Source organism: Squalius cephalus (assembly GCF_949319135.1).
Source record: "Squalius cephalus genome assembly, chromosome: 12".
NCBI lineage: Eukaryota > Metazoa > Chordata > Actinopteri > Cypriniformes > Leuciscidae > Squalius > Squalius cephalus.
The window spans coordinates 5,700,307-5,711,161 of record NC_137133.1 but is presented as its reverse complement, the minus strand read 5'-3'; the positions used below and the strand labels follow the sequence as shown (position 1 = coordinate 5,711,161).

Genomic DNA, 10,855 nt, shown 5'->3' with positions numbered 1-10,855 from the left:
AAACCGTTCTGTGGGTTTCTCTGCTTTCCTCCTCCTCTTGCTCTCTTTTTCTCCCTCTTTCTCACACTCATTTCACTCTCTTTCTCTCACGCCTCTTAGCCCCCTCATCTCTCTCTCTCTCTTTCTCTCTCTCTCTCTCTCTCTCTCTCTCTCTCTCTCTCTCTCTCTCTCTCTCTCTCTCTCTCTCTCCATCTCTGCGAGATACATTATTCAAGCCAGGCAGTTAAAGTAGGTCACACCGCCATAGCCTTCAAACATGCCTGGATCGGGGAGGTAGCAGAGGCATGTGCACACACACAAATATACACACACAACACGTTCTCTCTCACGCACAGAGGTGGTGTCTTTTCCAACTCCCTTGTTGTGAATCTTCACCAAATCACTGATTGATGTGTGGAGTTCAATCGCACAAAAACAGGGCAATAGTGCAGGAATGAGTGGGGGTGTGTGTGTTTGTGCATGTGGAATCACCGTTCGCTGCATATAGAGGAAGTTCATTTGACTACAGAGAGGTTGATCGATAGATAGATAGATAGATAGATAGATAGATAGATAGATAGATAGATAGATAGATAGATAGATAGATAGATGAAAATGAAATCATCCATCCATCCGTATTTACATCAGTCACTGTGCATACAAATGTATACATATGCACATAACTGTATGTGTGTGTATATAAATACATACAGTATATTTATATATAATCTATATGTGTGTGGGTGTGCATTTCTTATGTATTCTGTGCACACAAATAAAGAACAACACAGACTCAAAAGAAAACTTTACATACTTCCACATAGAAGACAACAATTTGTTCCGTCTAACATTCACTTCCTGTTTACAAAGCTTCATATGCTTTCTCCAATACCATTCACAGTAGGACCGAGCCAACACAAGCTATAATCATAAGAAAAACGCAATATGGTGGATGAAACAGACATAGGAAGACACTCGCACACACATCCAAACACGCACACATACAATGGAATGCTAAGACCAGCACCTGTCACTGTCACATGGCATCCAAACCCAAAGCTGATGATGGCAGTTGGGTAAATGGATCTGAACCACCCTGCCTCAGCCAACCCCTCACACCTCTGACACACTCTACCCTTTCTCTCCACCTCCCTGCAGCAAATGAGTGTGAGAAACGCTCCCTCCTCTCTCCTCCATCATCATCTCTCCAGCAGGCCATCTGTCAGCGCTAATGAATGCACACTCATTTGCATGGCTGATGAGCGCTCCTCGTTTGGCGCAGCCTGAACGGAAGGTCGCGTTCTGTCGCTTCTGCAACAGCAAATTTTGGCAGCGAAAAAAGAGAGGGAGAGAGAAAGCGAGGCAAAGACCTACAGAGAGATTAATGATGGAGAAGACGAGAGGAAAGAGAAAGAATCGTGACTGAAAACGGATCTACATCTTTGAAATATATCATTTCTTAACATGCCTCTGCTAATATATAAGTGTTGCTTTCCATACTTCATATATGTATTTTTATGCGTGTGACACTGCGAGTAGGCCCATGTGAATGTGTGTGTCTGTGTGTGAGTGTGTCACAGCCCTACGAGGCGTCTGTGGAAATAAATCAGCTCCTATGAGGCTTCCCAGCCTATCACAATGCATTTGTCTCTTTCACTAGGGAAGACATGTCTGCACCCCTCCGCTCCTCTCCCTCGCTGCCTCAGCTCTTTCCCTTAGCGTGTATGTGTGTGTGTGTGTACATGTCTCCTCCAGTCTCCTCTCCTCCCAGCCTCCCCTGCCTTTCTCCTTTAATTACCGCTCTTTCCTCTCCCCACCCACCCCTCCACCCCCCCCCACCCCACACCCCCAAATCCCTTGCTCTCCATGGCAGAGGCTGCTCTCGTTCCCCCTGCCTCTTTCCGCCTGTCTCCTCACTTCCCACCACAAAGCCTGTTTCTGCTGGTCCTAGAGCAGTGTTTTTCATTTTCTCGGGTTTAGGATTAAGAATCTGATTTCTGATCCCACACCATCTCTTGCAGAACGTCGAGATCTGTTGGATCGGTGGGTCCAGACAGGCTCCTCCGAGCACTGCGGCTACGAGAGCCTCGTTATTGGTGTGATTTGAACGTGCGCGTGTGTGTGTGCGAGTTTGTGTGTACGCTCACGACTGCGTTCGGAGTCTATCGATCGGTCTGTTTTTCCAGGCAGACAAGGCGTAGGCCATTCTAAGAAACCCACTATGGCACGTGCACATTGAACGACGCGTGTCGCATGTTCCTCGCTTTAGAGAAAGCCGGCGTCATGCATTCATAGTCACAATGGTTAGCCTTGCTTGTGAATACTGAATGCGAGAGACATGGGTTCTGGGATATCAGCCAAGTACATATGCATTTCGTCTAATGGGAGTCTGCTCTCGTGTGCGTAATTGCCACAGGGTTGCGTTTCACTGCGGCCCCACAAGAGCAATGCCCATGAGGAACAGCACCCTTAACGCCTGTCCCCAGCACCGGCATTTTAGACACTCTCCCTTTCCATTAATTAGCTTCTCCATTTTCTGTTGGCCACTCTGACATTTTCCTGCTGCTAATTCACTGATTAAACCTATTAACGTGATTAGGGAGGCATTTCCAAGACAGCTGCCATTATATGTGTCACGCCGTTGAGAGGCAACTAGGCTGCCTTGTTTTTCTGGGGTTTACTTGCATGGGTAGAGAAAAGACTGGACTGATTTGTTTCAGGACCAAGAGCTGTCCAATATGTTTGTTATTTCAGCACCGGGAGCTGTCCAGTGTTCCCCCTTGTTTCAGCACCAAGAGCTGTCTGTTTGTGTTTCAGCGCTTGGGGATCTCCAGATTATGCAAAAAAAGGTAGTCGTCCTAAAACGCTTTTCAAATCGTGTCGGATGGGTTCAACATTTCGAAAAGCACTGGAATTTTTTATGCTCATCCTTTTGCATCTTGCTTTTTGATTAAAAATAGAACCTAACTAAATCAGTTGAGATTTTATTGAAAGAGTTTGTAAATGAAGCCATTGTCAGCAGGGATTTAACACAGACGTGGCCGTTGTATACCACGGTGTTTGCTTAATTTTCAATGAGGCACATTTTACTGGCACATAATTCATATTCTATATCAAATACAGACTCCCACACAACTGCACACGCTAGCGCACTCATATGGCTTTGTAGACTCTGTAGTCTGTGGGGAGAGCAGAGCAGAGAGTGACTAGAAACAGACTGTCTACAGCTGAATTAATATGGGAGAGACTGATTAAGGTTATACATTTCCAGCCTGCCCTTTGTTCTCTGGCTTCGGGCAGACTGGGTTTGTTTATTTCGCAATGCATTTCCTATTTCTTTTTAGCTTTTTAGCCTGGCAGCCTTTGCGTCTCCAAAGCCGGGGGTCTGTGCTGTGCGTCTGTCGGTCAGATGAGGTGGGTAAGTCTGGCTCTGCATGCTCCACACTCGCTGCTGCTGCAGTGTCGCGTCGCTTCTGGAGACTGGCTCACACGCTTCTCTCTCTACCACCTCACACATTCTGCTCACAGCTCCCTCCCTACGCTCCAACTCTCTCACTCCCCTCCTCCCTGTCTGTCTGTGTCTCTCCCTCCCTCCCTTCCTCTCTCTCTCTCTCTCCCGCTCTTTCTACTGCCTCTCCAGAGCGGCTGCAGTTCCCTGCTCCTCCACTCTCTCTCCCTCCATCTCTCTAAGTGCTGGCGGAATACCGAGCTCAGACAAAGAAAGCTCAGGAGAACAGACGAGAGAAGTGAAAGAGTGTGCTTTGAGGGACAGAAAAAGCATTTTAAAGAGAAACAGAGAAAGACGGGTGCAGACTTTCAGACCTACGGTTTGTGAGGAGACAGAGGGAGGGAGAGAGAAAGACAGTGTCGCCATTTCAGTAGGTTTCACTTTGTTTACTTCTTGTTCTACTTGTTTAGCCATGCTGGCATGTCGTGGCCTCATAATCTATGTTCGTTTATGAACAAGGAGTGTGCATGTTTGTCTGTGTGCGTGTGTTTTTAAGAGAGGAAGACGTTCTAACGCGTTCATGAAGACATCACTTTTGCATTCCAACACACAGAGCTGCAGAGTAGCTGTCTGACAAAGTAAGCTCCGCTACCTCTTTGCCTTTCAAACTGCAATGCTATGGCTATCTGACCGACTAATGGTTGTTCCCAACTACATATACGCATGACACTCAATAATTAGCGACCATAAAATTGATTTTTTTTTACCTTAGTCTGACAGTTGAATCTTATGTAATACTTTTAAGCAAATCGTGATTTTGAACACTCATCTTTTTGGGCTAATCGTGCATGTTTCGGGGCGAAATGAAACGTCTGTCTTAACCATCTTCACCTCAGGAGAACGACCGTGACTCTGAAAGTTGAGTGATTTGAAGTTGAATGTGAGTTGCGGCAGGGCTTTTCTGGATGGGGCTGTTGTTGATTTACCTGTGGAACAAAGAGCAGAGAAGAGTTGCTTGTACAACTGGGGCTCATTAAACAGCCACTGATAATGCAGCCATAGGTGTGAGTATATTGCACAGAGGTGTTATATAATGTCAACCAGTGGCACGGCACAGGCCGATGTGATTTAGTATGCACTGGACCTCCATCATGGACAATTCACATTTTTTATGTTTCCTTTATTATCTAATAATAATAATTATTATATTATAAATAATTATAATCATTTATAATGATAAACTTTATTATTATTATTACTATTGTTGATGTCACAGCTGTTATCTGTATAAACAAATTATAATAATTTATAATTAACTATATTACAGTCATTATTATGAATACTATAATCATTTAAAAGTATTATGGTAATTTATAATGATTCACTTTTATTATTATTTAAATATGATAATTACATTAAAGTAATGTTTATAAAATAAAGTTATGTAATTAAATCTTAAAATCAACCAACAAAAATAATAAAGCATAATTTATATTAATAATAATCATTCTTCTTGTTAGTTGGTTGTAAGATTTCTTAATGATATTAATGACATGTTTGCATAGATTATCGGGTGTGCAAATCTCACACACAATGATTGAAGCCAGTGCCTATCTGCATCAGTGATGGAGTATAATTCTAGAGAAAGATTTTGTGCATTATTCATACAACCATCTGAGCACATGTTTATGCAATGATGGGTGATATTGTTGACTGGGGGTGTTTTGACGGTTGCCCTTTTCAGCTGATCTGAGAACAGTCAAATCTAGTCAAATAATAGCTAAGGAGAAGTTCAGGTGGGAGGTTCTGGACCTGGATCAGCAGTGAGACATCTCAGCAGGAGTTCAAGAGAGAGCTGTCACACTTATGAATACTGTATGTGATCTCACACGATTCCAGCATATGATCTCATTACTCTTATAGGTACCTAACGATGCTTGTTAGTTAAGTTAATCTTACCATAGCAACATTCTTAGAAACGCAGATATGACGGTGACAGTGTCGTTACACTTGCAAAATGACGCGTTTCTGCTTCTTTTTTCACTTCTTTGTATTCTTGTTTTTCCTTTAGCTCCTGGTTTGGTTTGGGGAACTAACGGGCTAACTACAAGAGATGACATTAGATTATTGCAACGCTTCAGTAGAGAAATTACCATTTAAAATGGCCTTACTTGTATGTTTCCTGTCAGAAAAGTGCCGCATTTAGGATCCGAACCTGAGCAGGCTGAGGGTAAGCTTGGGTTTGAGGTGGAGAAAGAGTCCTCAGGAGAAGATGTGATTTGTCTGGCTAGAATCTCCATGACCCCAGAGGGTTTCCTTTCCTCAGTGAGACATTTATACGCTGAGGAAGAGAAAGGCAGTGAGAAAAAGAGAGGGAGAGGGGAAACAGAGGGAAACCTTGCCCATTTCACAATCTTACAGGTTTAATGAGTCGCCAACCAACCCCCACCACCCCTTAACCACCCCATACACACACACACACACACACACAAACACTAACCACTCTGTCTGATGTGTGGCATTGGCTCAGACAAAAATAGCATCGTTGGTGAAGGCAGCTTGGGAAAGAACAAAATTGAATGGATTTCATTTATGTGTATATTATATATACATGCACATAATCCTGACCTCATGTAGTATGTTTAGTATGTTTTGCTCATTTGTCTGTAGCCTTTTTTCTGAGTTTGTGTTTTCAGATTATTCAGATTTTTTTTTTATAGTGATACAGTAGCGCATGGACTCTTTTTTGTTACATTCATTGGAATGTCACAGATGTCTATTCGGGAATCACATTCTAGTCATAATAATGCCATCGCAATGCTAACAATTCATTTGAGTGCATTTATATGTACAAAAATCAGCTTGTTATAAAACCAGAAAACATGACATTTTTTGGATGTTAAAATGTAAACAGACATGAGAACATTAAGTTGAAGTTCAGAATGAAACTGAGATAAAATGCATAAATATGCCTCAGTTTTCAGATTATTTCGCATAATTGGCTATATTGGCTCGTTGTTATGCTGCAGTCTTATAGGGCGATAACATAATGCTATAGCATTATGTCAGTGCTAGTCAGCGCTTATGCTGTCAAAGTGAGTGAGATTGACTTATTCCAGCCTACCTATCAAACTCTGCCAAACTCCCGTCCAATTCCCCCTGTTTCCAGCAGATGTTACTTCAAGCTGGAGTGAGACTCTTCAAGGCTTCTTGGTGCATGGTGCTAAGCAAGCCATTTAATAATATATTCATGGTTTAGTGTTGAAGTTGAAAGCTGTCACTCAATCTACTGTGTGTGCGGTACCAAAAAGTTTACAGGAAGTTGAAGTAGCTCTGGTGGTATTAATGGTGAAGTTTTGCTGAATCATGTGGTGCTACAGGAATGTTGTCAGGCTGACAGACAGACTTTTATTGGCTGATGAGCATGGACACACACATACACACCCAGCGGGCCATTCAGTGCTCATACCATGCTCATTAAGACTGAAGAACCACAATATCTCAATTGCTTCTTTTTTTTTTTTAACAGTTTATGAATATTTATATGGGAATTTTTGGCTGAATCAATGAATTTGGTGCTGGCGAGTTACATGACTAAGGTATTCACTCTGCAGTAGTTTGTGATGATGATGTTCGTACATCAAACATAATTCTTAAGGATATTTTACAACAAAAATACATGAAAATGTGAAAGAATTTAAATAAATATAATTACAATTATAATAATTTTTTTTATAAAGAAATAAAATCAAATATAAAAATACAATATTTTAGAAAAAAAAATCCTTTACATATTTATTCAAAGTAAATATTAGATTCTCTTAAATTTGCTTTCACTCTGAATGATTTAGCATCACCAAATATCCTTGACAGACTGCAGTAGTGAATGGCAAAGTATCACTATATTGAATGCTTGAAAATGAATTGAAAAACATCTTTTATTCTGAGAAGAGAAATCCAATCTTACATTTTTTTTTTTACTTTCCCACTAGTAAATTATCTCTGTGAACAATGCAAAGGAGAATTCGGTAACGAAAAAAGACCAAGCACTGAATCAACAGTTGCATTATGAATAAAGGTGGCTTTTTATTTATATATGGGTCATGGTGTAGACTAGAGGGTTCTTGGTTCTTCGGAAAGCCATGAATCTAAGATTTTATCACATACAAACATGTTATTGTATATGAAGGCTATAACACTCTTTTAGATTATTCTATTGCCTTTTTCATGGGAAGCCCTGATCTATATTAGATGCTACTGTGACCTAGTTGAGTAGAGGGAGAGAGAGAGGGAGGTAGAGGGAGGGAAAAGAAAGAAAGAAAGAGAGAAAGAAAGAAAGAGAGAAAGAAAGAGTGAGACAATGAAAGACGGAATGAGAGATTTGTGTGAGCGTGAATAAAACATTCAGGATCAGCAGGCATGCAGTGTAAACAAACCCAGACTTTACCTCTTACCCCTTGTAAACATCTGCAGCCCAACAGTGTTTCAGGCTAAATTAGGACCATGCCAGTTTTAAATAACAATATAGCTTCAAAATTTAATTTCTTTAATGGATAATTGTTCTGTTCAAGGGAAACATGGACAATGGGGAATATTAGGAAATATCTAATCAGTATCAAGGATTCTAAAGGCTTATAGGCTTATAAACCTTTTTTAAGGTGAAAAATACTATCGTCAAAGACCCTGCGTCCATCTAATGGTATTTTACCTAAATTCTTCAGTCACATGCTAGAAGCAGCCAAATTACAGTACTTTAATGGCAACATGGACAAGTTGAATGACATGGGAAGGGTAACACTTTATTTTGATAGTCCAATTTTGCAGGTTTAGTCCACTACTTACTATAAGTAACTTTGCAACGGTATTTCAACTGGCAGTCTTTAGAGCAGAAGTGTAAAGAGTACCTGAAAGCCATACCTGAGAGTGAAAGTACAGATACCTTACAGCGAAAATATTCCCATTACAAGTTACAAGTCACCAATTCCGATACAACTTTAGTAAAAGTCTTAGAGTATCTGATTTTAACAGTGCTTAAGTATTTTACTTATACTAAACGTAGGCTGAAAGATGCGCTAGTCCTCAACACCTAAGAGACATGTCAGTGAAAAACAAGAAACAGTTGATTTGTGAGGAGAGCAATCACGTTTATTTTAAAATGGAAATAAAACTGAACACCACTATATTGCAGCATCTATACTCAAGTTAGGCTCAAGTGCTCAAAAAGAACATAAGTAAACCAATATCCTTTAAAACATTCTCTTCAATATAACGAATAAATAAAATGCTAAGTGAAATTAAATTGTCAAAGCCTACTAGAACTTGGTGTGCTGGTTTCTGCCTCATCACTGGCTGCATGTCCTCATCTCATATATGAAACACCTGCGATTCAGCAACTACCTGCTAATGCACTCACATATGCATAAAGTACACTTTATTTTGATGTTCCCCAAACAGACATTCTTCTGACTGTAAGAAACTTTGTACCTACATGTCAACTTATTCTACTACCTAACATTAACCCTAACCCTAATCTTAACAGTCTACTAATATACTAATGAGAGTCAGCTGACATGTAGTTGCAAATTAATGAGAGTTAGTTGACATGTTAGTTAATGTTTAAATTACATTAAAATGAATGAATTAATTTTGTTGCAAAGTTACTTAACAGTAGTTAGTAAAATGTCTAAAGTGGACTATCGAAATAAAGTGTGACCGAAGAAGTTAAAGATCTGAGTTGTGTCCCAAATGACATCTGGCATCAGAGCAAGATAGCTTCACTTCGGAAGTAAAGTTGTGCAAGTGTCCAATGTTCCTTTTTTTTAGATAAACTTGCAAAGTGCATAATTTGGGCAGTTGAAATGTAAAATCTTGTAATTGTCAGTGTTTTCAAAGTCAAAGACAGTAGGCCTCCCTTTGGACACAAAGTACTTCTGCTTTTTATTTTCTTTCTTTATAAATCTAGTGTGTCAGTAACTTTAAGCAGTCCTGCGCTGTGTGGACACATTTACATACAGCCATCAATTGACACTTGTCGCCAGGATGTAGAGCCCTACTCATTCGTGCTGTGCCTCCCCTGACGTGCCCCAGACTTTGAAAACCCCTGAAATAGAGCACAAGTAGACAAACTGGGATTTACCTTTGCTCTCACAAATACAGAGTCAATCGTTCTCCAGCCATATCCACGAGTCTGATCATCGGGAATCTGATCATCGGGACATTGTAAAGTTGGTTGCAGCCTTTGAAAACGAGCATTGGTATATAAACTCCCCATAGACTCCCATAGACCCCCCCGTTCCCCATAGACCGCATACACTCTCCAAATCAGTACTGACCTGATTTTCCCATATATGCACAGTGACTCAGGAAAGCTATCGAGTCTGTGTTGAAAGCGCAACGCATACACACGGCTATCCGATAATGGCGATGATTCACTCCAATCGGTGAGAGCATCTCACAACATGAGCTGGGGCCACATATGGAGGCCTATTTCCTGTTGCATTTGCAGACCCGTGGAAGGGAGGGGGGAGTAAATGGAGGGGCCTCATCATCTTTCTTTTTGAATGTGAAAAGGATTCCTTTTGTATGTGTGTTTGTACAGCGGGGGCATTTTCCTTAATAACTAATCTGGGGTGATTACACGAGTTCAGCTCTTAAGAGATCATCTGGTTTCTGCTCACTCTTTACTTTGTGTTGTTCTAAAAAGAAAGTAGGATGGAGTACATTAGAGAGCTCAAATGGGCATGAGTATTTTGTGTCTGCAGACATGGACACGGGTTGCTGGGGTTGTTGTTGCAGGAGTGTGTTAACAGAATACAAAGCATTTTAAAGAGGTGAACAGGTTCTGCTGCCTTGGCATAGGAAGAAGATATGGCTCTCGAATTCTTAGAAGATGCCAGAAGGATGTTTTGTGTGTGTGTGTGTGTGTGTGTGTGTGTGTGTGTGTGGAAGTGCTGTCTTAATTGCTTTTTAATGTTTATATAATCAGTCACGCTTCCTATTGTGCACTGCAAAAAATCATTGTGATTAATCAATCAATCAGTATTTTTGTCTTGTTTTCCAAGAAAAGCATCTAAACATCCTTTAAACAAGATCAAATTACTTTAGAAACAAAATTGCATAGGATATTAAGATGTTTAGTTTATTTTTCTTTCTCTATTTGAAAATCCGTTTCAATAAACCTCACTTGTTTTGTCAAATTTATGCTTAAAACAATTTGCCAGTGTGGTAATTAAAGTTGACAGGAAATGAAAATATCTATCTTCTATATTTTTTAAATGCATGCTATTGATCTTATGGTAAATTCATCCATGCACCTTGTAATTTTTAGCCAAAACGTCATAACTCGACAGACTTCTCCAAACGTTTAGTCTGCACTCTGCCAGAGCTTGCATTCACATCTTCCTCATCCAATCAACAATCAATGGATAG

General features: G+C 40.4%; 1 protein-coding gene across 6 annotated transcripts in view; it reads left to right on the top strand.

Annotated features, from left to right (window-relative positions):
* Positions 1-3,622: 3,622 nt before the first annotated feature.
* Positions 3,623-10,855, top strand: part of myt1la (myelin transcription factor 1-like, a) — a 58,816-nt gene continuing 51,583 nt past the window's right edge. For 5 of the 6 annotated variants that reach the window (XM_079888288.1, XM_079888290.1, XM_079888287.1 and 2 more), the window contains exons 1-2: positions 3,623-3,857; positions 3,984-4,065. The gene's annotated coding sequence lies outside the window, so the exon portion shown is untranslated. The remainder of the gene's footprint in view (positions 3,858-3,983; positions 4,066-10,855) is intronic. The other variant, XM_079888286.1, reaches the window with a different exon arrangement.